We start from the raw sequence: 27,841 nt of genomic DNA on the forward strand, positions 1-27,841 counted from the left end.
TTTACTCTCCATTCTTTATAAAAAAAAAGGTTGTGCTGTTTTTGCCACTTGTCCCAAGCACAGGCACGGACTCTCCTTTTCATTTCTAAAGAGCAACTGTGTGGCCAAACCAGAAGTCTTTGTGACATTACTTAAGAAAGCAGAATGGTATCTTAGCATCCGAGGCCTCTTTTAAAATGTAAAGAAAAGCCTTTCTGAGAACTTGGATAATCTCTGTGACATATGTGCATTGTCTTAGGAAAGCATGGGTCAAAGCCAACTGGTGGGCCTCTGCATTTAGTATACAAGGTATTTGTTGTCTGTTTTGTTGTGCTCGCTAGTCAGTAAACTCCCAGTATGTACAGTCTGTGCAGTTAGAAGCAGCCGCAGTCTGTGACAGCGGCAGGACACTGTCACAGGACAGTGGCGGGGGATGCTCTGTGAGAGGCAGATTCCTTGGGCAAGATGAGGAGAAGTGTTTTTCCGACTTTTCTCAAGTGGAGCACAAAGGCACGGTCCTTAGCAGGTTTCACCATCAGCCTTTTGCAAAGTTGTCTCTTTTCACTGTGGTGTGGGTGAGGAGGGATTCTCAGGAATGCTGATCCTGTCCTGATTCTGGCAGACCTCACCTGCAGGCATGAAGTTGTGTGTTCAGCATGGTGGGGTAGGGATGGTTTGTCAGCTCTTCTGCTGAAATGTGGGCATTGTCAGCCCTTTAAGGCCTGAAACAGTCCCTGCAGTAAACAGAGGAGAGCCTGCCTGATGTTTTATTTTCACTCAGTGCTGTTGCATGCTTTTTCTCTACAGAAATGTTAGCATCAGTACTGTTCACTCTGTCTCACGACCTAGCACAAGCCCTTCTACTGGTTTGTCATTCTCCCCTACACAGATTGCAGCCACAGATCTGTAATAAAGTGATTTGGCAGTGCGAGGTGTCACACTGAATGCAAGGGAAGGACGTTCAGGCTGCTGTCAGTCCAGGGTTTGTGCCACTTACCCAGGACTGGGTGCAGCTGGAGGACTGATCCCCTGTATCTGCCCTGGGGTAAGGCAGAGGCAGGCGCTTCCCTGCTCCGTCAGCTTCCCGGCAGCAGGAGCCAGCTGAAGCCTCTCTGGCCGCGCTGAGACACAGGTGACTGAACAAAAGCGCAGTTTGCTACAAAGCTATCACTGTGCCAGCATTTGCTGTAGCCTAAAGCTTGCAGAATATCTGTCAATGAAGCCACAGCAATCATTCTATGTTAAGGTAGAAGGTAACTTTTTTTTTTTTTCCAGGTTTTCAGCGTTTCCAGGAAGGATGTTTTTACAGCATTTTAAATCCCCCTTGGAATTTCAGTCTGCGGGAGTTGCAGCACTTGGCTCTGAGAAAACTCTTGTCATGTTTGGTTTTAAAGTGTCTCAACACAAGGATGCTTGTTTGTATCCTGGTGACAGCATCAGAACAAGATTTCAACAGTTTTCTTGTTCATCTGAATGTAACTCAATAGCATTTAGTTCTGTGGTTGAAATCTGGTCCTCAGCAATTGAAACTGAACTGCTGTCTGCTCAATATACTTTTTCTAGTAACTGATGCATCTAGGTCAACAAACTGACAGGCATTGCTCATTTTACTGCTTGGCAAATATTGATCTAAAGTCTTCAGCACTGTAACACTGTTGACAATTGTGGGATAATGGTATTGTCCTCTTTTGTTACCGTGAAGTGCATCTTCGCGTCCGATTCTGGCATAACACACTCTGTAAACAGCAAGGGATGTTGTGATCTGGAGTCCCAAGTGTTTGCTCTGACAATATAAACTTACTGCCTGCTCTCTGAAACCAAACATCCTGTCTCTGCCATGGTTACTTCAAACTGACGCTGAAACAAGCCACTATTTTGAAAACACTGGAGGGCGATGGCCTGGCTGCTGTTGCAGGAGATGTTTACTCTTTGGGAACCCATCTGTACCACCCTCCTGATGATGCTGTAGGTCCATGCTGAGGAGTGCAGACTAGGCTTCAAGACTCTGCAAATGAAGAATAATACTTGGCAGAAAAAAAACCCACTGTGAATTAGTACAGTTAAAGGTAGTCTGAGAAGGAAAAGCTATGCTCCAAGCCCCCTGTCAGTTCTTTCTTTTCCATGATGACATGTTAGAAGGGGCAAAATTCTTATAAGCCAAAACACAGCTGACAAAAAGTTCCATCACATGCAGGCTGTTACCTGAGCAGAGACTGCTCCTTGCCTCCTGTTCCTCTCCTGAATTAAACCTTCTCTTGACTTCTGGTTAGGGCCGGGTTCATTTTAGTCCCAGACTCAGTAGTTTCAGTTCATGGTCTCTCCCTTCTGCTTTGCTGGCTCACCTGTTTGCTAACACGAGCGCTCACTCTGGGTGAGTTCAGTGGGGACATGCCCCAGAAGCATGGTATCATTCACTGAGATTTTTTTTCCATGCTACCTTTGGTATTTGTTCACTACAGCTTCGTTATTCATTTCGTATTTAGGTCAAGGGTGAAGATTAAAGCAGATCTGCCTTTCCTTGGCTTCATATCTCTGCTTGCACCTGCAGTTTATTTTGCATGTGAACTGCATGGAATCTTTATTTAGGCCAGCTTGCAAGCTAAAATGGTAGAGAACATCAATCACAATGAATCTGTTTGGAAAGTGTCTAGGTGCACATCTGCAGTTACATTACATATGAAACATTAACCCAAACACTGTTAGGAGGTGAATCTGCAAGAAAGAGAGCTTTGCAGACAGCTGGACCTTGCTTCTCTAGACTGGTGCACACCAGCATGCAAAATTGGTCCCCTCCATAAATGTATTAAAAAATGAATCCACAGTTCTTAATACCTTCGGTGGGCACCCAAATGGGTATAACATGTGCTGTTTGTTGCCTTTTTGGGTTGAACTAATGGTGCTTCCTTTTCCTTTGTGTCTCAGAAAGAAACAATAGCCTTGCCTTTGAGGTTAATGCAGTCACAAGCCAAGAAGAAGTCTAAGGTCAAAGAAAGGGAAGAGTCCAGCATGGATTTCACTGCCAGGTGCTGAGATGGGACAAGTCCTATGATCTACCGTTCACATTTTGCCGTGTTGCATGCTTGTCTTGGGTAATTCAGAGCTGAAGGGGGTGGGACATGGGTTTGTAATTGTATTCCCAGCAAAAAGGAAAGTCAAAGCTCCATGCTTCAGGAAAATACCACCATAATTCTTCCTATATTAGCTCAGAGAGACTCGTTGATCATGAGGCTGGAAGCTTTTGTGGCTGATGTCAAGTGACTGCTTTTGGGGATGATTCACCTATTGTCTATAAGGTTCCTTTTACCAAAAAGCAGCTGCTGAAGCTTCTATTTCCCCTAAACAAAACTGTCTTGAACTTCCAGGGGAGAGCAAGGCCTTCACAGTGCTGGCCGTGCCTGAAATCCCAGCCAGGAGGGAGAAGTCAAATCTGTTTCTTGCTTTCACAAAAACAAGCATTTTTCTCTTTTTTTTTACCTTTTATTATTATTTTTTAATTTTATTTTAGCAATAGCTGTGAAGTGGACAAAGGAATTTAGCAGCCGTCAGCCCTGTCAAAAAGAAGAGCCTGTACATCCCATAAAGCCGTGATATCTTTGTGTCCACCTGCAAATGTGGATGGCAGAAGTAGCTGTTGTTCTGGCTGAGCCACTTGAAGATTTATATTGCCATTTAAAATACTAGTCTGTTTACTTTAAAAGTTTGGCATGTGAACCCCTCTGGCACTGCATATAAATATATATATATGACAACCTGGGACTACCCCTATTGACTAGCATCAGTTCGTTATCTCTGATGCTTTAGAAACTGTTGGCTTCAAATGTATTCCTCAAAATAATCCAAAACTGTGTCTTAAACCCAAAGAGGCAAATTTTGCATTTAAAAAATTATTTGAGAACTAGACCTTCTGCTAATAAACCTGAAGTCCAGTTCCTAAGTACAGAAGCTCCAGAGATTCTCAGCATTTTCTCTATATTCAGTAGCAACAATGAAATCATCTGGGATCAGCCAACTAGCGTAAGAAATTTTATCATGAACAGTTACATGTTGGTAATGTTTTTTTCTGCCACTGATAATCAGGAATTTATAATGGATAAGGACCAAGCAGTCAGTCTTTACGTAGCCTCTCTCCGAGTCCATCTCAGAGAAAGTGGAAATGTGCATTAAGCCATATTCAGTGTATTGTAAGCATTCTGCTTAGAACTGTTGGCTGTTACCTGCACAGTTGATTTTAGGATGAGAAGTAGCTAGAAATCCATGAATAAGACCTTTTCTCTATCAAAAACGTTGGTTCACGGACCTCCAAAATGTATGGCGGGAGGGTTTTCCCAGAATTGGTTGGGTGGGTTGGGCCTGATAATTTTATAACAAGTGCTGATTTGAAAATTGCCTTTGGGGAAATACTGAATGAAGGCTTTGTGACCCAAACTAAAGCAAAGTAGAACCACAACAGCTTTCCAGCAGGCAGGGAGAAGCGGGTTTGCCCGGGGCGGAGGAGCTGCCTGGGGCAGACAGGCCTGGGGAGCACAGAGAATAGCAGGGCATGGCAGGCTGCACACTGACACAGGGCTGCCCGGACCCCAACAAAGCCCTGGAAGAAACTATTGTGTCCCGATTGTGCAAACCCACGTGGCTGATGAGAAATACAAGGGTGGCTTTTTTTGCTTATTAGAATTCTAAAACTAGTATGGCCTTTTTCTCTGGAAATGCCTCACTGTTGAAACATGCTGTGTCTGAAAAACCCTTTCTCTGAGCCCTTCTGGAAATAGCTTTCCTGAATGTAAGGCTTAATTTGGAGCCAAAATGATCCCCTTGGAATCGCATAATGTTAGATGGAAGAGGACTGAGGACTGCAAAGCCCAAGTCAAAAACATTTTAGGAGAGCTGTAGCATGCATTCCCAAGAGTTTGTGGAATTCTTCTTCTCAGTAATTTTACCAGTATTCGGGCTTTCAGGTCCCCCAGAATATCATTCCTGTTATTTATGTTTTGCGTGGTCATCACTGTGATTACACACTGCCGAGAAGTTTGTTTGCAATTGCTCTAATGAAGAACAGGGGCAGAATTAAATCAGATTGTCCAGTCTAACATCCACACGCAAAACTGAGGAGTTTAGGTGATAATGAAGAGAAAAGGGTGGGCCAACTGGCTGTATAAGTTTTCAAGCAAACATTTTCAAGATAACACACATTGGCTTCACTTATGCTAAGCTGAAAACCGACTTCTTCGGACTAAGGTACATCTGACATGAGGTGTTGCAATTATGCTTGGTCAACAGCAGAGAGATTCCGAGGTAGAACACACACCAATGATCATCTTCGTTTATTCTGCCACCATTAATCGTGGATTTTCAAGGTTGCTTGGTACTGCTTGGGTGAGGGTCCTCTGACTTAAGAGAAGTTTTTCCTGCTGTTTTTTCCACTGACACTAGAAGTCAAAGGACTTCAGTGATCCTTGGCATGAAGTATGTGAGACAGTTCCAGTTTTGTGTTTTTTTCTTGATTCTTTGTTTTTACAAGGTCATTTTCAAGTGCAAGACAAATACTTCAGAAAGAAAAGTGTGCTTATATCTTAGATTTCTTCCTTATTTTCTTATAACAGATTGTCTTGGGTAATTTAGAGACATCAGGGAACAAATAAAAATCCATTACTTGCTTGTAAGCAGTTTGTTATAAGTGTTTCAATTCCTACCACTTTGTATTTCTAGGTGGTAAGACCAGAATGGGTCACTGTGGTCATCTGCACCAAACTTCTCCCTTCTGGCTGGGCTAAAAGAGACCTGCAATAAAGAAACACTGAGGGGTGATTTAACAATCCTCTGTGGTGGATCTTGGCACCAGGTAAGTTTGCTAAGCTTATTACAGTCATTGATAAACATTACCACCCTACTTAGACTAAGTTTGTGCTGTAGCTTCCAGCACTGAGATCTCACTCTGCTTTTCATCTACAGAATTAGGAGCTGCCTTTAGCTGTTTCCCCAGAGTGTTAATTATGACTGAATGTTAAACTTAGAGGTTAGTAACTCTGTTCCCTCCTCTCCTAAGCAAAGGTATTGAGGCCGGGTTTCTAAGCAGATTCTCCTACCTTCAGCCAGAATACTTTGTGCTGTTGCTTTTCAGCGATCAGAGCATTCTGTGCCTGTAGAGATGGTGCCCTGCTTTGCAGATGGAAACAAGGAGTTGATGAATGAGCCAAACATGCAAGTGCAGCTCAGCAAGCCTGACTGCTGCCCCTCTGCCAACTCACCCCAGGCCCAAGATCCTGGTCTGGAACTGGGTCATGGTTTTACATCTATGGTGGCAATATGCAGCCAGTTGCCATCCCTCATGGCATAGACCCTGCAGTGGGCATTCCTGAAGGCTGATGAGGTCTTTGGTGCAGTCATAAAACCCTTGCTCAGAGCTAATAATTCCCCAGAGTGCCTCCCTGGTCACCTGAGGGCCACTGGCAGGTGTGTCCCTTTCATCTTTGACTTTTTCAACCCAAGCTACGGGGTCTGGCAGAACTTTAAATGGCTTTCCTTTTCATTTGGCATTAGCACACTTGAAGTGAAAAAGTTTATGCCTGGAAACATTTGGTCGAGGTCTGAAATTAGAAAATATTAAATACAGGCATGCAGAGCTTTTAAAAGAGCAGGAATTTCATGGAAATAAAAACAGTCTAGTCCATTAAGTTCCTCTTATGGACTTTATGAGGACGATTATTAATACTGTTGAAAATTATACTCGTGAAATGTGTTAATGGGAGCTGTGCTGGCTGCTGCCAGAACAACTGCAACCTTTACAGCTCATTTGGAGACAGAAATATTCGACAAAGTAGCCTACAGGGTGCAAAGGTTTGCATGGAGCAGGCTTAGACTAACTTAACATATGCCCTCTGTAGCTCTGGTATTGTCCAAAACCTAATGCCTATAATAAAAGAGAGAAAAATTGGACCCCAAGTGGCAAGGATTGTAAGCCCCGGGAATTTTCCTAATCAGAGATATTCAGCTATTTTTAGTTCATAATGTTTAGTCAAATAGCAACAATGATTTTTCTTCTTTTTTCCAATTCAGCTGCACGATATGTTGGAGGGGGCCTTGCTGGCCTGTGACCTTGCCTTTATCTGTCGGTCTGTCACCACTGGTCTTCAAAGTGCAGCTTAAAGGATCTGAGACTTCTGTGTGGCCTTGATGTGATCTGCTTTCCCAGTAAAGTTTTTCATTAACGGGTGCTTTTTTAAGCTGGCTGGAGCTTGCTTTGCTTGCTCTGTGGGATGCTGCTGGCTCTGGGGCTCTCCTGACCCCACAACCAGGTTTAATAAGCCTGCATGGCCCATATTTGCAAGCTTTGTGTGCACGGTAGATGCTGCTTCTGTATGGTGGATGCTGCTTCCTCCCACATTGAACGGGCTGTTTCTTTTCTCCTCCTGCCCTCAAAATCTCAATGAAAGGCTCTCAAAAGAGCAAATATTGTTTTGAAGTACAGTTGGTTAGACACGCTGCTTGAGCAACGTGCCCATCCATCTGCACAGTGCTTACCTGCTAAGGTAACAGTACTGTCCTGCCCTCCAGCCTTGGATTCCTATTGCTGCGGTGCCAGCCATACAGTTCTTTTCCTCTGAATCTTAAGAGAGAGAACATACCTAACAAAAGAGCACTCATGCTGTATCAGACCAGTGGTCTGGGTAGCCCACTGTCCTGTGTACACCACTCGCCAGCAAGACATGCCTGGGGTAGAGTGAAAAACAGGACAAGCATGCATGACGCTCTGGTGTACCCTGCCAGCAACTCGTGGTTCGGGAACGTTTTGAGCCAGATCTGTTGTCTGTGTGCTCAGTACAACATAATGGTGTTTTCTTCTATGTGCAGAGGCACTTTTTTCCAGCAGAATTTTAATCTCCCTCCTGTCCTTTGAATCTAACAAAGGAGAAAAGTGCATTCTGAGGACATGTGGTTCATTTGAGGGGCTTTTTGTGGACACCTGGAAGCAATTGTTGGTGAGGCTGAAATACCTGTCTCAGTCACCAAAAGAAAGCTGTTTGTTTATCCATCCATGTGCAGAGCAGTGTGAGATGCCCCTGTGCAAAATGAATGGAAGGGCTGAGTGTGAAAAAAAGCCCTGTGATAACTGTGGCTGGGTCTGGGAGACACTGGCCTCTGCCACAGCAGGTAAAACGGGCTAGTTCCTCCCAGTCAGAGAAGTACTTCACTGTTCCTGCCTTGTGTTCTTGCAAAGTCTTCCTCACTTTGATTTTGCTGCAGCGCAACGACAGACAGCCGGTCCTTTGTGTTTTGTCCATTAACAACCATGCAGGGCAGCAGCGTTTGATCGACTGGTGTCCCTGCTCAGCAGGTTCCCCAGGAAATAGGCTTCAGATTCTTTGCTTAGGCTGCCTTTGGTCTCAGCCAGTTTGGGACCCCATGGAGCACTTCTGGAGAAGTTCAGGCTGGTTGCTGTGCAGCCCCTACCTGGGAAGGGGTATGCTGGGGTCCCCTTTATTGCAGATCTGACCATTGGGGCACAGCAGCTCTTTTTCCCCAATTCCAGGAGGAGGATTTGACAAACACAAACTCTAAATCCAAGGACTGGAAAGAAGGACACCTCAAAATGTTTGGTTTGCTTTAGCATGGTTTGTGTAAGGGGCAGGACAGAGCAATTACTAGCACACAACAAGATGCCTGCTATGTTCATTGGAGTGTGTTTCTTCACTACGTGTCCATACAAACCCAGAGCCATTTTTCAGAGTTTGCCAATGGCTATAATTGAAAAGGCATGAATTGCCCTCAAGAGATTCCCCACTGCTCTGCATTATTATCTGCTGGATGGCAGCTCTATAGGCCATGTATCATTTTTTTCAAATAACCAGTTAATTACTAAATAAAACAACCCAGCTTTCAAGCTGATTAGCCTAGATTAATGACCAGCAGCATGTTTCACTCTCCTCAACAATTTATCATGGAAAAGAACTATGTCTTTAATGATTTAGGTACCTGGTCTATTGAGGCTTGCTCCAATCTGTACAGCCTCCAATTTGATTTAATTGCTCTTCTTAGTTTGTGACCTGGAAAAAAACAAGTGACAGCTCCCATTAGTGAAGCCCAGCTTGCAACTCGCTTGCCGTGTTACAAAGGCTCACTGGGTGTCTTTCTCTGCTGACTTCATTAAGAAGATATATAGAGGTCAAGTGTCACTTTGGCACATAACAAGTACCACGCCGTTTATCAGCTGAAACAGGTTGAATCAACCTGTGTATTTTATTTAAGTTTGTGTGCATTCTTTTTCCTTTTACAGTGCTTAAAGGGTGTTTTTAGAAGCTCCTTGATTTGTTTAAGCTAAGATTGAATTTACAAACTGGTCTTAAAGGCATTAATTGCAGTTCGTTTATTGTTACTTTGGCATGAAAACTTTGGCATTGCACTCCTCTACAGTTATTCAATAAAAGATCTTTTGTTATAAGGACCTATTCAGGGCCCTTGAGTTTGCTTCCTAATTAATATTAGACTTCCTCGCAGTTGTGCTCTGGAGTACAAATGCTCACTTCCCAAGGATGTTGCTGCAAAGGCACATTGAATGTGTCTTTAAGTGCATCCTGAATTACTGACTTATTGCTGGGCAAATCCCTGAAGTCTTCCCTTAGCCAAAACTTCCACTTAAGACAATGGGCCTATGGGAGTTGTCTCATCATTAACTGAGCTCCAGCAGTTGTCTGGCACTCAGTGAACTAAGTCATGGTCACTGCCCGGGAGAGTTTGCCATCTACATTAGAGACAAAGACTAAACAAGGCTGAGAAGATAATGAGGCAGCATGAGCTGGAGCTGGGCTCCTGGACCCAGCATTGCACTTTGTTCTCAAGGTGTTTATGAAGAGGCAAGGAGACCACTGCTGACAGCACTGGTCACTGTACGGGTGTTAAAGGCAGATTTTGGTGTGAGCTGTTACTAAGGGGCTCTTTCGCTGTACTTTTCAGCAGATGAAGTCCCTGCTATGCCCTCTCCTTTTAGGGAGATTTGTGGGCCTCCTGGCCTGGGACCTGCTGGCTGCTGGAGAGGGGTGCTTTGCACTGTCTTGTTCTGGGATTTTCCATCTGAGGGGAAAGTGCTGGCAGGCTGATGCTTTCAAAGGTTTTAAATCTCTGAGGTTAAACTTGCCTGGTGGCCAGAGCAGGGCCAGCCCATCACAGATGCCTGGATACATGTTTGTGTGGTTCCAGACAGTCTCCAGCCGCAGGTCCCTGATGCTGGCTGTGCAAGTCACTGGCAGGTTACCTGGGAAAAACTCTCTTGTGAGGAACGGGCAGAGTCACCATGTCTGTAACACTGGGTCAGGTGCGGGAGCGCATCTTGCTCCTGTCAAGGCTGACTCCATGGTGCTGGTCACCCGTGGGGACCAAGAGGAGAAGCCTGGAGGACATGGGGTCACTGATGGGCTGGTGAGGAGGAGAAGGGTTTGGAGACAGCAGGAGCTGTGGTTTGTACCTAAGGAAACGTGGGGAAGCATTAAGTGTGCTTTCATGGGTAAACTGTTACCTTGCTGCAATGTAAGCAGGCTCACAAGGCAGCCAGACAGCCCAGCTCCCCCTTTGATTTTTCCTGTCAAAAGCATAGCAGGCCTAGGAGGGGATGTCTGTGACTGCCTGACATACATTTTAGAGAGCTCAGACAAATCTGTGACTTTTGCTTCTTCCTTGCCACAGGCAACTGTTATTGGTAATCATTTTTGAAAGAAAGCAGGATCTTGGGCGAATATGAGCGGGATTGATTGCTAACCGTGTGAGCATCATTATCAGTGTCCTGGGATCTGTGTCATGTGCCATAAAGGTCTCTGCCTAACCTGCTAGAAAGCTCTGTAAAGTCCACAGCCCCTTTGATCTACCCTCTGTATAAGCCTTTATCTCTGTCCCCACAGTCCTGTCCCATGTCAACACTGAGCTCTCACATTACCACTGCTGGAGAGGGGACTCATCCCTGCAAAAAGTCCATTGCAAAGAAATGCAGAACTGTTTCATTTTGTATAGTCCTTGCCACTACTCTTAAGGAAAAAATACTGTAATCAGGAAGAATAGCAGGAAACCAGGGTCTGTGTAGCACTATAACTCCCCACAGACAGCTTTCATGCCATGGATAGGTACATGTATATACATCCCTACCCTACAGCTGAATGACTCTAAGAATAAAGTTTAAGATAATTGAGCGATTGAGGGTTGCTTGTTTATTTGCCAACCATGTACGTGAAATATGGGCAAAATGTGATCAAGTTTCCAAGTTTTTCACCGATTTTTATTCCTGCAGCTAGAAAAAGAAATGTCTCTTTGCTGTGACCCTGTGGTGCAGACACACACAGGTCTGTTCTGCAGACAGTATGGGTACAGGAGCCTCTGGAGCAGTCCCTGTTCCCAGGGCCATTCAGCAGGACAGGGACCTGGAGGACAGATGCCAGTGGTGGCTGCAGAGCACGACTGCTTGTGGCTGCGTCTAATGTGGGTCTTTGTCTGAATCACCTTGCAACAGCCACGAAGCTTCATCCTCCTGGCCCCTTCCTTCAGTGCCCCCCTGCTGCTATGAGCTCTTTGACGGGTGTATGACCCCAGCTGTGAGTGAATGTGGGCAGGTGTAAAGGGCTTTCCTAATCCCCTGGCCATGCACCTGCATTCCTGTGGTACACTTTGAACATGTGCCTCAGATCTTCATTTCGGTAAGGAAGAATTGCTTCTCATCTGTGCAAGCCGATGTCTTATGCATGGTTTTGGGGTTTTTCTTAAGCAGCCTAAAATCTCCTAATCCTCCCTTCCTGCCTCATATTTCCTGCTGGTTGCACTCCTGAGCCCTGGTGCCTGCTGATGGCTCATTTTTATCACAAGAGAAGGTGGGTGTTTGCTTTTGTAGTGAACATAGCTGCTGCCAGCTGACACAAGAGATGTGTGACAGAGCCAGTGCTGGTCCCAGCTGCTGGTGCCTGCACCACTGGGGTGAGGACTGACACCGGGGATGCATGAGGGCCACAAGTCAGCCAGAGTCACCTTTGTCGCCTGTAAGAAGCTATTGGCGCTGAGCATTACAGACCTCTCAAGGGAGAAAGAAGAGAAGGGGAGGTCTCTCTTATTTCAAACCCTCTCCTGTTACTAATGGGGACAGGTCACAACCATGGGAATACGGCACGAGGCATTGATTCATTGAGCTTTTTCTTGTAATGCTGTAGATCTTCATTAATGCTCCCAGTCATGCTTTCTGCTGTTCCCAGTGGGGCTGCTTAATGACATAAAGAGCTTAATAAGGAGAAGCTGTGGTCACAGCTGAGGGGAAGGGTCTGGCTTACTGCTGCCAAGGGTTGCACTGTTTATCACATGCAGCATCAGCCTCTAAATATTTCTTACCATTGGGACCAAGAGAATCGCTTTGCAGAGAAGGTTATCCAGTAAATCTGGAAAGGCTTGTTGGGCCTTTCACATCATTCAAAATCCCTTCACTAGGATACTGGTGTGCAGGTGGACAAATCTGCAGCCAGGATGAGCACTCTGGCATATTAAACATAGCCACAAGCCGAGTTTTCATCTTACTGTGAATTGATGCTCAGCATTTAGTGCAGAGCAGGTGTTAATGGAAGGTCATCTAAGGCTTCTCTGCAGCATAATTATGGGGCTATTTCAAGCTTTCTCCTTTGGTTTTAATGCAGGTCAATGCCATAAATTGTCAAGAATCATGAAGTGAAAGTGTCTGCAAGGCTGCTGGACCACCTGCCTTCCAGAACAGCTTCTTGCATACTAAATTTAGAAATTCATCACCAGAGACCCAAATTTTCAAGTGTTTGGAATGCTTTCCAACACTGAAAGCATTACCAGAGGCTAAAGGCTGGATCATGCCACCAGTATAAAGAGCATGCAGTTGGAGTTGTTGCTAGCTCTGCAATGTATAAACCCTGCATGGAGGCTGCATGGGCTGATTTCCCCAAATGACACTATTTCTCATGTTTGGCCCCATCGGTCACCCAGTCACTGCTCTCAGGCTCACACCTCCGTATGAACAAACCGAGACTGGTGTACTTATCTTGTTCGGGGCATACTTAGATTCTCGTTCATTTCCACACCACGCACAGCAGATCTGCCCCCTTGATTTAAAGGGTTAAAGAATCTTTGGCTAGATTGGCTTTAATATTCTCTGCAGTATCAAGCTCTCATTTCAACGAGTCCCTTGTTGAAGTCAACTTCCCTCCTGCAGTTCCTGCTCCCTAACAGCTTTCTTTGCTCTTCTCACCTTTCCTTTCCTTACAATTTAAAGGCACTTGATTTAATTTCAAGAACATATTTGGAGGGGAAAGTGGTGATTATTGATCCAATGAAAACTAGAACTCTTACTTATGCTTTTCATCCTAGTTTTCAGGTGTAGCATCTGGATAACTTTTGTGCCCTGGGGTTTGCCGCAAGTCTAATAGCAGCAGAAAAGCTCTCCCTGCCTGCACATTCCCCGCAGCAGCAGGCTGGTGATTTACTCTGCTGTCAGCCATGCATGTTGCAGGGCTGAACGCCACAGCTCTGCTACATCCCTTCTGCACCCGGCGTCCTCCCAACGCCCTCCTTCCACTCAGGTCACTGCTCTTTTGTTGCTTAAATGTTTTTTATCGCAAGGAACAAAAGTAAGTTGAAGGGGAATTGTTTTTAAAATCAGGACTAACCCCTAGACTTGGTGGGGCTACAAAAACAGAGATTCCCGGTGCTGGGGCAACCGTAATTTTTCCGGGGTGGTGTTGCTATAGAGATGGTGTCCGATCTCTCTCTGTTAATATTGCCCTTTTGGAAGGGCCCTGAATAGGCGCTGAGGTAGGTAAATGTATGCGGTGACACCGAGCGGGTGATTTTATTCTGACAAATTCCTGCAACGTTTGTTTCCAGGCTTGTCTGAGGGCCGAGACGCAGTGTTGGGCTTTTTGTCCCACGTGCTGCCCTTGCGGGGACAGAGTTAATGGAACCCTTGTTCGGAGCCACTGGGGCAGAAATTTTTTTGCTGAGGGAGACAAAAGCCGAACGGGCCACCTCAGAGGTTGCTTTGGGAAGGCTGTCTCTTGTGGGCTCTCAAAGGAAACGGGAGATAACGCTCAGCCCAGGAGACTCCTCAAGCGTTTTCAAGCAGCCTTCTCTCCGCCCCGCCGCCTTGGGCTTGCACATCTGCCTCCTGCAGCATCTTTTCTGGGGTGGCATGGAGGGGTGCTTTCCAGAAAACATTAATTAGAGTTGGTTTTTCACAACCTGGCAAGAGAATAATTGCCAGCGGTGTGAGATGTGGCCCGGAGATGCTGTTGGAGTGGGATGGCTGCGATGGGGCTTGTGGCAGAAAAGGGAAAGGGCACAACATGCTCGTACCTGACCATGGGGCTGTGTGGGCTGCTCCCAGCACAGCGGGGCTGTCTGCATCCCCATCGCTGCTGGGCTGTGGTTGTACCAGAAAGTACAACTGGAAGTTGAGCAAGGACTGAAAAAGCAACGTTTAGAGTGCCAGCACCAATGTTGCATGCCAGCAGGTCTCTGTGGGTTTATTCAAGAATCTGGATATTTGTGCATTTTCTGGGTATTTGGGTGTTTTCAGCAAGGCTGCAGCTCTTGGAGTTGCTTGATTATGAATGACAGCCCATCAGCTGCATTTTATGGAAAAATATCTGTGGGGTCTAAGAAGCATTGCACACCCTGAAGGCTCTGAAGTGCCCAGTGAACGTCCCCTGGGGTCATGTCACACAGAGGCAGGTCCCCACTGAGCTCCTTCTAACCAGACCATGCTCAAGGCCCAGCTTCTGCAGGTTGTCACCCTGGGGGCTGGGAGCACAGTAACAGGAGGGTGTACTGGGGCAGCTGAAGAATCCTCAATGGCAGAGGCAGGTTGTTCTGGTGCAGAAGACCTCCAAGACAGGACTGGGTAAACGATTGAACCTAAAGTCAGGCTGGTAGTGCTCAGTGGCTGCTGCTCTGCTCTCTGGGGACAGCAAAAGGGAAATGCATCCAGCACATAGTTACCAAAGACCACGAGCAATGTTTTATCACTATTAAAAATGGCCTTTATCACCATAAAATATGATCTATAAATTCTACCAGTTTATAAGAGATGAAATAATTTCTAATGAATAAATTATTGGCTTTAGTCTGTTTCTGCTCTGTAAATGTCCTCGATTTTTCAGATGTACTTTGTAAGTTTCAGGGGTTATTTACTAGTCTGCTTGGGAGGATCAGTGCTTTGCGGTGAGCAGAATGTGAAATAACATTTTTTCAAAGCTTTCCCAATTAGCAATACAGTCAGTCATATCACTGGTCTCCTGACTGGGACTGAGTGTCTGTTGTAGTACAACTAACCAAATCAATCCAACTGGATGTTGGCATTTTTAATGCAACATATAGAGGTCTTACATCGGTTGTAGGTATTGATGCAGAGATTATAGAGATTATTAATCAAAGGCAGCCCATGGGCACTGATCAATAGAAGGCTCCAGACTTCTGGGTTTTCTCTTTTTTCTTCTTTTTTATTTTCTCTCTTGGCAAGTATCTTTTTTTCTCATTCCTCCTTAAGTTTTTCTCCCATGCAAAGCTGCCCTTTCAGTGCTGTTTTTTCACAGAGAGAGGAACAAGTTCTTCAGAGAGATCAGCAGATAACTCATTGTATTGGGGCAAGAAGTCAGGGTTAGCTCGGTAGGACAGTCAGTATGCTCAGATGTTGGCTGTACTCTATGAAATGCTTTGACGCATGTCAGGAAGGACAATGCTCCGAAGGTGTAAAACATGGCTCTCGTGAGGACGGCTGTCATATGGGGCAAGCAAGACCCTTCCTATTGTTGGTATAAATTTAGTAGGAGCAAACTGGAAAGCAGAAAAGGGGAATGCCTCTGCTTATGTATTAGCAGTGGCTGCTGATGCAGGGTGGGGAACAAAGCCATCTCAAGTGTCAGCTAATCTCTCCCTTGGACGCTTTGTCAGCTGGACGGCAGTTTGGAAAATGCTTGTGTCTGCGACGTGGCCGGTGTTCACGTGAGTCACACCACCGAGCTCGGGGGCTTCTCGCGTGCAGAGGCTTTTACAGAATGGGACCCTCATCCAAGGATTTTGTTGGAGTCACTGAGGACTTTCCCTGAGCCCTGTGCTATGTGCCTTCCTCAGCGAGCAAGCAGGTGTCTCCTACCTTGAGCCCTGCTGAGAGCTGAGGGGACTGTTGGTTTATTTACTCCTTTTGTTTTAATGAAAGAGTTCTTTCTCTCTGCATACACGTGCACAACTTCCATTTGCTCTCCTGGGGCTGGTGGCCCACAGAGGACCGCAAGGCCTTGTTTCTGTTTGCAACATGTCAGATTCCTTTATAATGCAAACCTAGCAGAAGCTGAGTTACAACTCCAAACCCAGATCATTTCCATCTGTATCGCTAGGCAAGAATCCACTCTCAATGGCACATATCAACATTGTCAGCCCCTGTAACTAAACCCCAAAGCCATACAGCACTTCTACGAAGTAAGCCTGGCTTGAGGATACTGTGCTTTAAGGATGACACCATTCCACAGCATGGAAGGTTTTATTTTTTTTATGTTTTTTTTTTTTTTTTTTTAAGTCTTCTAATATAATACTACCATTTAAGAGATATCAGAACTGAAAAGCAGCCGTCAAACTTTAATTTCCTGGCTAATGAATGACCATGGATCCATTCTCTAATGATTCTCGACCCTAGAAACAAAATGTATTAGCACTCTCAGATTTTGCACAGCAGTGCTAGATGGGGCATGTAATGTACTAATTTAGTGCCTCTTTAGCATAATCACAACCTACGTGCACAGCTACATTTCCTTGGCAGGCAGCTTTCACAAGACCTGCAAAGAACTTAGGTAGGACATTTCACCCTATTATTCATTTCACTGATGTCTGGGAATCGATACATGTGATTTTTTTTTTCCCTGTCTTCTCCACAAAAAAGCATAAAATCATCCATTGATCTTTATGGGGTGATTAAAGAATTCTGTGTGTTTCTCTACCTGCGATCGGGAGATACCTGGTTTTACTATGTGTTTAACTTGTGAATTTTAAAAGCCCGGAAAAACCTTGAGTTTGGGTATAAATCCTACTTTCCATGAGAAATACAGGGTCAAACAGAACAAACTGCACTGGCCAAAGGTTGTATTTAGCATATCACTTTGAAAGAAGTATATGATAAATAGTCCTGGTAAAATGAAATTTTGTTCTGAAAAATACAATTTTCAAGATGGTCATCCTGAAAAATAAGTTTAGCAATGGCTTGGCCTGGCTATCCCATTCAGAAGGAAAGCAGCCTGACAGGTGAAAGCGCTCTGCTTGATGACTACCAGCTGCCTATTTTGCCTTCCCCTTGGTCCCTGTTTGGCTTTTGGGACACGGAAAAGCACAGCACAGTTATCTTGTAACATCTGTAAGCTAAGAACATTTCATTACAGCATCCATTGTAGTACCTGTGGCATGCCTTGTTCAGCAGCTTCTTCCAATTTTTTGTGGTATTTTTATTTTCTATTAATTCTAATTTTAATCTCTACTTTTAATCACGGGATAGTTGAGGTCGAAAGTACTTCTGGAGATTGTTTATTCCAACCACCTGCTCAAAGCAGGGGCAGCAAGGGCAGGTTGCCCAGTACTGTGTCCAGTTGGATTTTAAATATCTGGAAGGATGGAGACTCCACAACGTCTCTGGGCAACCTATTCCAGTGTCTGGCCACCCTCCAGGTAAAAAAGATTTATTTTATGTTTAAGTGGAACCTGTGTTTCAATTTGTGCAAATGCCCCTTGTCCTTTCACTGGGCATCACTGAGATGAGCCTGGGTCCATCTTCTCTACACCCTCACAGAGATATTTGTACGTATTGCAAGATCCTCCTGATCCTTCTCTTTTTCAGGCTGAACAGTCCCAGCTCCCTCAGACCCTGAAAGTTCAAACGAACCACAGAGCAACCTTGACCATGAAACAGCAGCTTTGGGTTCTTTTTTGCACTGTTCTAGACAGTCGTGGGGTTTTTTTTCTCTCCTCTGTCATCTTCCTTCTGTAAATTATTGCAACAGAAGAGCCCTTTGGAGGGAACATTTCCAATGCACTTTCAGGGGATGTGGATCCAGATGGAGCCACAAACATCCTGAAGATGTTATTGTAACACCACAATAGGATCCTTGTAGCAGTTTGCTTGCTCCTAACTGGTTTATTTGGATTCGTGGGGGTGTCTGCAAGGATTTCATTACAAGATCAGGCCCCCCCTTTCCACAATGCAATTAAGCTACTTGTTACTTGTTATATCAGCATTTACCTGATTTAAATTATATTGGGGCCACTGCAAGAAGCTCTGCGTATCTGTGTGGTCCACAGCAGGCAGAGCACTGCTTGGGCCATGCTCCTACACCGGGTTTGTCTGAAATCCATCCTTCCTAAACCTCGTCCCCGCTCAGCCTGTGTGCAGCTCTGCTGGCCTGGCAGCTCGGTCCCTGCCCGCAGGGGATCAGGACCGGTAGAGGACACAAATCAAACCTTCCACTGGAAACAGACCGTCTTTGCAGTTACAGGAGAAGGTGTGACACTCCACACCTCTTTCAGCTCTTTGAGTGTCCCGGCACTGCTGAGGGCAATTAGCATGGCAAATCCCTTTCTAAATGTTTTTATTTCCATGTGTAGGCTGCGCTTCAGAGAGAGAAACCTGGAGCTGCGCCAGGCTCTTTCCAGAAATTCAGGAAAAGGAAATGGGATTGTTAAATAAAACAGAGTGTGCTGAGGCAGGAGTTCCTCCGGCCGGCTGTGGGGCTGGCGATGTGCGCCCCACCACCAGCAGCACTGCCCACGCCGAGAGGCTCCGTCCGCTGGGAGCACCTTGTGTGCTGGGTCCGTTCTAGCTGCTGGCATGACAAGGGTAAGGTCTGGCCCCCGTTATTCTGGTGAGAACCCAGAGAGCAGGCCAGATTCCTCTATTACCTTGCGTTTCTGCGGTGTGACTGAATGCTCGAGCAGCGACGCAGAATTTAAGCCAGACTGTGTGAAAATCTCGCCTTTGGTGAAAAACTGAGTCTTGTTGCCCTCTCAGATAAATCTCTGAGGGAGGGTCATCTGTGTCCAAGGCACGGCAGAGCACTGCCCAGCGTTTGATTGATATTTACTCTCAGGGCTTGATGAGTTGCCCCAGCTGCATCTGCTGCTCTTTAGCCTGCAATTCCCACAGATATTCAGGGTGAGGTCTTTGGAGGCAAGAGTCTTTGTGGGGTTTGAAGGAAGTAATGCTATTTTTAATAGAGATTTCCTTCATGTTATTGATACCATTCCCAAGCTGCAGAAATACAGCACATAATTGCTATATCTGAAACTCCTGAGCTGCATTGTTAACAGGCAATGAGAGGTTGCAATTGTTGCAGGTATTTTTAATATGGAGAAATTGCATCTTTCCAGAGAGAATTCACAAGGAGTAAAATTTACACTGAGTTGTCCAGGTATAGCATTTTTCTTTTATCTCCAATAACAATTAATGTTAAGACAATTACACAAATATTTATTGACTGTAAGTGGTTTTTTTTGTGATAGGTGCTAAATAAGTTAGTATGAAAATAAGAATTAACAAGTGCTGCTTTTTGATGTGTGCACAAATTACAGCTGACTATTGCTGTAGAGGTGGAAACCAGCCACTTCTTACTGATGCCTGTTCTGCTCTGAATAGAGTCAAACCTGTCAGCTCTGGTTAAGAACCTGTTTTCATATATTAATTTTTAAGGTGATGGCTGTATCATCATATCATCTGCAAGCCTTGAAATGCACCTGAGCCTGAGGACTCTCCAGGACACACGGATGTCTGTTCAGCAGGGCTGTTAGTAGGTGAGTAGGGAATGCAAGTTCCTACTATATAGTTCCTGCTATACCTAGGAAGCGAGGGGAGGCTGCAGACTGGCCTCACAGAGCCCAAAACCCTGTTCTTGAGTGAAGGCCGGAGGTCTGCTTGTGGCTGGTGCCAGGCATGCTGCCCCTTGAGAGAGTGTGGGGATGTTGTGCTGTAAGCTGGATTGCCAGATGTGTCTTTTGGGACCAGCAGCTGCAGAGCCCAAACTGTGAGTCTCTGGGTCAGGACCATAAGAAAATCACAAGCCACATCTTTAGTGTGAGGTTTCCTAGACATGTTATTCCCCTTGTAACCCTTGTGTTGAGAGATTTCAGCACCTTTGACAAAAAGAGGCTCAAATCTCATTCCCCTGCCAGTCCTCTCTGCTGCAGCCTCACCCAGCAGATGTTGAAACCAGCTTTAGCCAATAGTGATATAAGTGCACTGAGATGTAGTTGACCAGGAAGTCACTTTGAAATCCCATAGCCAGCCCAGGAAAGTGCTGCCTGTCCCTGTGGCCAGTGGCCTGGCTTGTAGGGTGAAGATGGGATGGGATGGAGCAGAACCAGGACTGTGGGTGAGGCTCTCGCAGCACTTACTGCCCTGCAAGAACTCAGTATGATCATGGGTTGAGCCCAGGGAAATGCTCAGAGCAGCTGGTGCTGGAGCATGATAGTGTTTCATTGTGAAGAGCTATGGGTGAATTGGCAGCTTTTCACTGAGCTGGGCAGCAGGGGCTGAGCCCTGTTCTCAGCAGAGATCACTCAGTGCTACTGTGTGTACTGAGGCACCAGCCCTCACCCACCACAATGCTGCACTCCTTTTTTAGACAAAAAGTGTATTCTTTTGCACATGTACTGTTTAGTTGGCAAACCTGGATGTCATTTCCATGGACTGTTTCCAATGCATCCCTGTAACTATTTAGAAAAGCAGAAACAATATCCTGAGATATCTGAGATCCCCTGGCTGATAGAGTAGATCACTTAGGACAGGATCATTCTTGCCCTATGTGGGTGCTAATGGCACCCAAAGCTAAACCCCTTGAGTTCTTATTGGAGTCAGCCCAGCTATGTCCTGGGACCTGCCAGGCTCAGCCCTGTGCCAACACCTGCAGCCCAAAGAGGTGTGTGCCCTGCACCTTGTCCTGGGTGGCATGTCCCACTCGTGCTCTCAGCAGCTCCTATAATTTTTTGTGACAACAGAGGGCACCAGCAGCCCTTGCTAACGCCGGGCTCAGCCCTGACTGGTTCCCCGGGACATGCCGGGCTGTCAGGGCACTTTCGGACCTGTGGCAAGAAAATCCTGCAAACCAAACCCGTCCTGCTCCTCAGGGTTTGGTAGGTGGATGTGGCAGGGCTTGCAGGACACTCCTGCTGGGCCTGTGTGGGTGCTGGTGACAATGTGTGAGTGCAAGGAGTGATGGTGGTTTGTCCGCAGCTGGTGGAGGCGTGTGTTGGTGCAGTGCACTCACACGGGAGTGGGGAGGGCTTGCACCCAGGGGGGCACCTGCGGGCCGTCGTGAATCCTCAGATGGTCATTCTGCACCTCCAGCCCAGCGGGGCCCAATCCTACCATCCGCACCTAAGCAGAAGCCACTGAAACGTGGAAATTTGAGGTTAATCTGCAGTGCTCAGAGGCTGGATCTGAATCTCCCCTGCATTACCCAAGGGCTCAGCCTCACTGACAGCTGTGTAACATGTGAGACTTGCTCTCAGCGGAGCCCGCAGGGACAGCCCTGAGCTGGCTCCAGGCTGCTCCCCTCCAGCACTGGTGCCAGAGTGGGAAGAAGCTCAGAGCTGCCTAACTGCTGGAGCATGAAACCTCCAGCAAATCTGAGCTGCTGAGGTTAGGCGGTTAGGAGTACCAGAGTTGGTCCTTTTAGAGGTAACCCCTGTAAACTGGGGGCAGTCTGGGCATACCCCCGCTCCATGCAGTAGGAACGGGGCTGCTTCCAGCCTACTCTGCCCCTGACGTGCTGACCCACTCTCCTTCCACTTACCCACTCGTGTTTGTCACCGCTGCAGGTGCATTCAGCTCTAGGATGCCAGTGGAGGGATGCAGGGTCATGGAAGATGTATTTGTTACTTTCCTGAAGCACAGCTATCCAAGCAGGTAAGCAGCAGGCACTTTTAGTGACAACCCACTGCTTTTGATCGCTGTATCACATGGCAAAGTAATCAGGGAGTAGAGCAACAAAATACAGGCACAAGTACTTCTGATGAACAGCCCCCTTGCAGAACATCTGCTGTTGTGAAAGCAGAAACAGGCAGTGATTTTATTCCTGCTTTCTTCCATGCCGCGCTGGGACGGAGTTCGCCTCTTCTCTGGCTTGTGGCACACTTTTTCTTTGTTTCTTCTTAATTTTTGTTAAGAAGGTGAAGGGAGAAAATACAGTGATGGAGGGGAAAAGGCTTTGAGTAAAGAAACGGTGTGTCACGCAGTACTGAAAATGTCATTCAACCTAGTGACATTAACAGGACTGCTTGCAAGAGTAAGAGCTCCATGCTCGATTTAATCCCTTTGACTAAGGGTTAAGTGGCTGAGTAGATGGAGCCTGGCAGGATCAGTCCACTGATTTGTACATGTGAACCATAAGGTACAGTCTGTACTGGGGCCCTGGCCTATTCAGTCCTGCAAATTTGATGTATCTTGCTTATTGCAGCAGGACTATTTGCATACCAGAAGATTTACTCCCACAAGCACAGGACATTGGATGCTCTGTTTATCCACAGCCTAGAAACATGAAGGTCCAAAGTTTCTTCCACTGCCAGGGGACATGTGAAAGCTTTGAGCACATGCTACAGAGATAAGTAGAGACATATGCTTTATGCCAGGCCACGATGTTTTTATAGAGTTTCTGGCCACATCTGGTAGAACATTTAATAACTTTTCTGCCAGCAGCCAAAAGGCAGTCAAATATTTAAAAGCAGTAATAAAAGTTCCTATGTGAGTCAGAGTCCTACAGAAATCCTGCTAGTGAATTTCCCCATGGTAGCCTGCAGGACTAGCTGGAAAAAAATACCATGGAACTCTGCTGGCATGAAGTATTTTTTAACAGGTCCTTGGAAGTGGCATGGAATGTCCCTGCAAAGCACCTTGAACCAGATCCCAGGATATGTGAAGCCTAAACAGCAATTCTGGCACTTTTTTCTTTCATTACTGTAGCTGTAAATCCTATTTTACTCTTAGAGAATGATAGAGAGGCCAGATTCAGTATGATCTTTAAGTGGCATCTCACTTGCTTATAGAAGAACACGCACAAGTGCATATTCCTTTAACCTGGAGTCCAGCATGCTGGAACATCCACATCACAGATGGAGCAAAACGCTGCCCTGCCATGTGCATGACCTGGGCTCAGCTCTCTGTTCTCCCTGCTCTTGTAGTGCTAATGAAGCACCTCTTTCCCTTTCAAAGTCCTCAGGTGATCCCTTTCTGCTTAGAAACTGCAATGAGACCCTGGGCTTTTTTGGAAATGAATCTCATTAAGGTCCAAGGCCACGAAAGCTGCTCTGCTAATTCTTCCTGCTGCTAGAGCCCTGTTAGTCACCAGCGTGCCCTGGTTTGGCTCCACTGTGGGCAGCAGAGCTGGGGGCCAGGCCAGGGCAGGGCAGGCACAGGCGTCCCACAACATCTTGCTCTGACCCCAAGTTCAAGGGATTGGCAGATCCTGCTCTTGCTCACCTGCTTGGGCAGGAGATGATGCTAACAGAGGTGGCAGAGGGAGAGGGGAGAGGTGTTGCTGCTGGCACCTGCCTGGTGGGTTGTGTGCTTGGGTGCCCTGCCATCTCTGTGCAGAAGTAGAGCAAGTTGCTCCCTGATCATGTTTGCAAATTGCTCCCATGTTGCAGTTAGGTCTTGTTTGGATGCTCTTCTCGGGAGCACATGGAGCTGATCTGGAAACTCTGCTTGGCCTGAATCACCCCCCTCCACCCTGGGACCCTGGCACTTCTCTGGCTGAAAAATCCCCTGGGAGCTACCTGTGTTTCTTTGTCATTTCCAGTGCTTTCAGCCACAGAAATGGGAAGGGGAATGTCATTTCGCTATACCAGAACATCAGGAAATGTTTTCCTTCAGCTTGGCTGGAAAAGGTGGGGCAGCTGGTGGGGAAAATAAGTTTTTCTCAGAGCTGCTTTGCTGATCCCCTGCCAGACACACTACACCAGAGTGATAGCATCAGCATAACTTGGAAGACCTCTCCAGAGGGGCCCTGAACTAAGCAGGATCAGGTTCACACGTGGGATGGTTCCCACCATCCCTGCTGGGCTGCTAAGTCTGTCGGCAGAAATGCCACCCTGGATGTCCTAATTCCCCATCTTGTGCTCTAACCAGAACACTTCCTCCTTCTCTTGCAGAGTAAAGCCTGATACAACCTGCCTTGTCCCCCTATGCCGCTTGCAAAGCTGTTTGGTGTGAACATGTGATCTTCAAAACAACCTGCAGGCAGGATGAAGACAGTTGCTCTTCTTATTGTGCTTCTACCTGGGGAAGTGAAATGGGTTTTCTGTGCCTGGACCTACAGAGGGGGCCTGCGAACCACTGCATGGGCCGTGTGGCCAAGCCGCTGGCCAGGGGAGCTGGGGAGAGGCTGGGGATTTAGCATCCAGGGCAGGAGGCAGATTCTCCTTCCCGGTGGCCTTGTCTCGGGCAAAAAGCCCAGCTCCCACAGCCTGCCTGGCCAGCAGCCATCTGCCCAAGGTGTCCGACCTCCGCAGACGTGCCCGTGACTGGATGCTTTGAACACACAGCAGAGGGAAGAGACAGCAAAGCAGTGTCTGGTTACCCACCTCAGCCTCCTCCTGCCCTCCTCTCCATGGCAGGTCGTCTGCCCTCCTGGGCATCGGGACTCTTCCTGGGAGGATCTGACAAGCCTATTATGGCTCATTGCAGATTTGGGTAACGCTTGGGGAAAATGCTGTCAATGACTGCAGACTTCTCTCCTTGGAAATCCTGGAGAGCCTCCCTGGGCTCGCTCACTGCCAAAATTCAGCACGGCCAAATTGAGGGAGTAGCTGGGTTTCCAGAGCCACCCCTCCCTCGCAGCACGGGGACAGCTGCACGCAGCCAGCTCAGGGTCGCTCCCTCCGAGGGCGGCTGCCCCGAGCGGCTGCAGCCCGTTCGCGCCAGCATGGGTTTGCTGGTCATGGGTGCGATATTCAGCAGAGCAGCAAACGCAAGCGAGGTCCTTCCAGCTTCGGATCATCGTAGGATCTGTTGAGCAATTTGGTATGCTTAACTCATAAGAATAGTGCAGCTCTGGGGCTTGTCTCTTAGGTCCTTGCTAGTGCAATGCGTGGCTGTTCCATCAGAACCAACGGTCAGACTGATGGAGTCATGCTCCCAGGAGGAGGAAAGGTGCTGATCCAGACTGTAAAGTTTGCATTTGCCTCCATTTGCATTTTCAGCTGGAGAAGAAGTGCCAGGGTCCCAAGGTGGGCAAAGGGGATTTAGGCTGAGCAGGGCTTCCAGATCAGCTTCAAGTTTGTCATTTTCAGTTTAAAATCATGCAAAACCAGGATGGCACTGGTGATGCCTGCACTTGCTTCTGGATGCACACACATTGCTCCTGGTGAATAAAGCATGCCCTGGCGCAGGTAGCATGGGGCAAAGCTGGCTTGTTTAGGCAAGGAAAAAACCTCGGTTTTCCTGACAGATGCCTCAGGGGAAGCTGAAGTGGACATAAACAGTGGAACAGCTTGCGAGTGTGCAGCACTGAGCAGACAGCATACATCCCATGTGCAAGATCTCAATTCTCCATCCTCAGCACCCGACCTGGGAGTACCAGCAGGAGTGGATGGTGCCATGGATGGCTGCAGAGTTGTGTTGGTCACCTTTTGCTGATGGGATGTACAGATGCTGGTCTTTCCTGTGTGGTGGGGAATTCATGTTGCACAGCAGTCTGCAGGGTGATTCATGGGGAAAAGGAAAACCTAGTCTTATCTTCAGGGAGAAAACTGCTGAGCTTCAGGTTTCAAAGCCCTTGGTTCAGTGGAATTACAGGTTCAAATCCTGAGAGGGTCAAACAAGGTCTTTTTTCCTCTGAGACGAATGGAGTGTCATGCAATAAGTTGCCTATGATTCTCTTTGTTAGATGCTGTGATACTTTGAAAATGGCATTGTGACAAATCTTGGCTTTCTGCAAAATAAATAACTGCATCATTTATCAAAAAAGGTTTGCTTTCAGAAATGTCGCTGCTCTTTTAAGGCATCAGAGACTCCTGGGAATGAAGGAGACCAGAAGAACACAAGATGCCACTTTTCTTTTCTTCCTCCATTTTATTTGACATTTCACTTTTTTGCTTGTTTGAAAAAGCTCTGGTGAGGAGTGATCCCCAGATGTGGCATGTCCCAGCAGACTAGTTGGAGCGTGACAGGGAGGGACATGTGCTGTGGAGGTGGGGAGCAACAGGCACACTGGATTGCTGCATCCTCGCCGCCCGCAATCACCCCACGCAGGGGGAGCTGCGAGATAACTCTCCTCCCACGGCAGCAAACATCACCCATCAAACCCATTTCCGAGGTCTCTGGTAACAGACTATATGGTTCCTTGGGGAACAGCAAAATCTCAGCGTCAGGACTGATCAGCAGTGAACTACCTGCATGTTTCTTCTTGCTGAGCTGAGCTGACATATCCAGAGCACTGATATCAGCTGGAGCGTGAGGTCCTGTGCCTGTTTCTTCCAGACCATCGCTGCAGAGCTGCATGCTCGGCACTGCTGGGTGTAGCAGTGCACGCAAGGCAGGTGTGGCGCTCCAAGAAGGCACCTGTCAAATGCAAACACTATCACGGGCAAATTCATCCTTGAAACTTCTACAGGGAGAGCTATGTGCAAGAAGTCGAAGTCTGGGAAGGCAGAGAAACAGCTTTGAACTGTCACATTTCTTTTATTTTAAAGCTATCTCCATTGTTCAACTATTTCCACACAATTCCACTTAAATTTGAGAAGAAACTTCTTCTCAGTGAGGGTAACAGACACTGGAACAGGCTGCCCAGGGGGGTTGTGGAGTCTCCTTCTCTGGAGGCATTCAAGACCTGCCTGAATGCCTTCCTGTGTAACCTAATCTGGGTGTTCCTGCTCCAGCAGGGGGATTGGACTGGATGAGCTTTCGAGGTCCCTTCCAATCCCTGACATTCTGTGATTCTGTGACTTATTCCGTCTCTATGATAGAATATAAGGCACCAGATGAAATGTCAAAAAGCAGCCACTGCTTTCAGCATCGTCAAGAGTAATTTCTTTTATGGTATGTGCAACAGTCTCTTATTTTGTGCTTGACATAGCAAACCCTACCAGTGTTCAGCCAGCACCTTACTAACTGTGTAAAAAAGATAGATGAAGCATGAAGTACTGCAAGCTACTTTTGTGCCTTCAATGGGATGCGCTCAGTGCTTTGCAAATGCCTGGGAGTCCAAAGAAGTGGGCAGGAATTGGCATCCCCTGTTTACATGTGGGAAAACAGAATTAAAAGAGTTTATGGCTCCTGTTCCCAAAAGCAGTCACTAGTTTTGGGTCTGTCTTTTTGGTGCCAAACTGTGAGAGTTTTTAATGTTCTGGCATGTGTGCAGAACAAAGAGCAACTGTTCACTGGTTTAACTGGTTTGACTTGTACACAGCTCTGTTGAAAAGGTACCTTAGTGTGAAGTCCGTGTAGTGCAGTGAAGAAGCAGATGTTCCCTCCATCCCCATTGCCCATCAGGTCTGGATTTCAGAAGTGCCCCAGTCAAAGCCAACAGTGTTTGCAGTGTCCAGCGCTGCTCTGAGCTAGGCCAGGTGTTAGATCAAATGTCTGGAGCCGAGTGTGTAACATTTTTTCAGATGTGCTTCTCGGTGATTTTTTTCCAGACAGATGCGGGAAGTCTGTGGTAGAGCTGGGAACAGAGCCTGTTCCTGTGCTGCGAGAGGCTGCGTGTCTGACAAGACACAGGCGCAGCCCCACAAAGTAAATGTTGTGATTTCATGGCTGGAGCTGAACGGCACCCGACGGTAGCACCAGGGGTTTTTTTCCCCCCCATCTCCAGATTCACAGGGGTTCACACTGTGGCTAAAGCCTCAGAACCTCTGAAATTCA

The 27,841-nt window shown here is 46.8% G+C and overlaps 2 long non-coding RNA genes across 2 annotated transcripts; both read left to right on the plus strand.

The window, feature by feature from the left end:
• Positions 1 to 2,900: 2,900 nt before the first annotated feature.
• LOC110361790 (uncharacterized) lies at positions 2,901 to 7,165 on the plus strand. Its single transcript, XR_010474625.1, has 3 exons — positions 2,901 to 3,002; positions 5,683 to 5,815; positions 7,030 to 7,165. It is a non-coding gene; the product is annotated as an uncharacterized LOC110361790 (long non-coding RNA).
• An 11,505-nt stretch (positions 7,166 to 18,670) lies between these two features.
• On the plus strand, positions 18,671 to 25,945 carry LOC110361819 (uncharacterized). Its single transcript, XR_010474626.1, has 4 exons — positions 18,671 to 18,826; positions 19,676 to 19,776; positions 21,802 to 21,889; positions 24,130 to 25,945. It is a non-coding gene; the product is annotated as an uncharacterized LOC110361819 (long non-coding RNA).
• The last annotated feature ends 1,896 nt before the right edge of the window (positions 25,946 to 27,841 follow it).

This window comes from Columba livia, chromosome 9, assembly GCF_036013475.1.
Source record: "Columba livia isolate bColLiv1 breed racing homer chromosome 9, bColLiv1.pat.W.v2, whole genome shotgun sequence".
Classification (NCBI taxonomy): Eukaryota; Metazoa; Chordata; class Aves; order Columbiformes; family Columbidae; genus Columba; species Columba livia.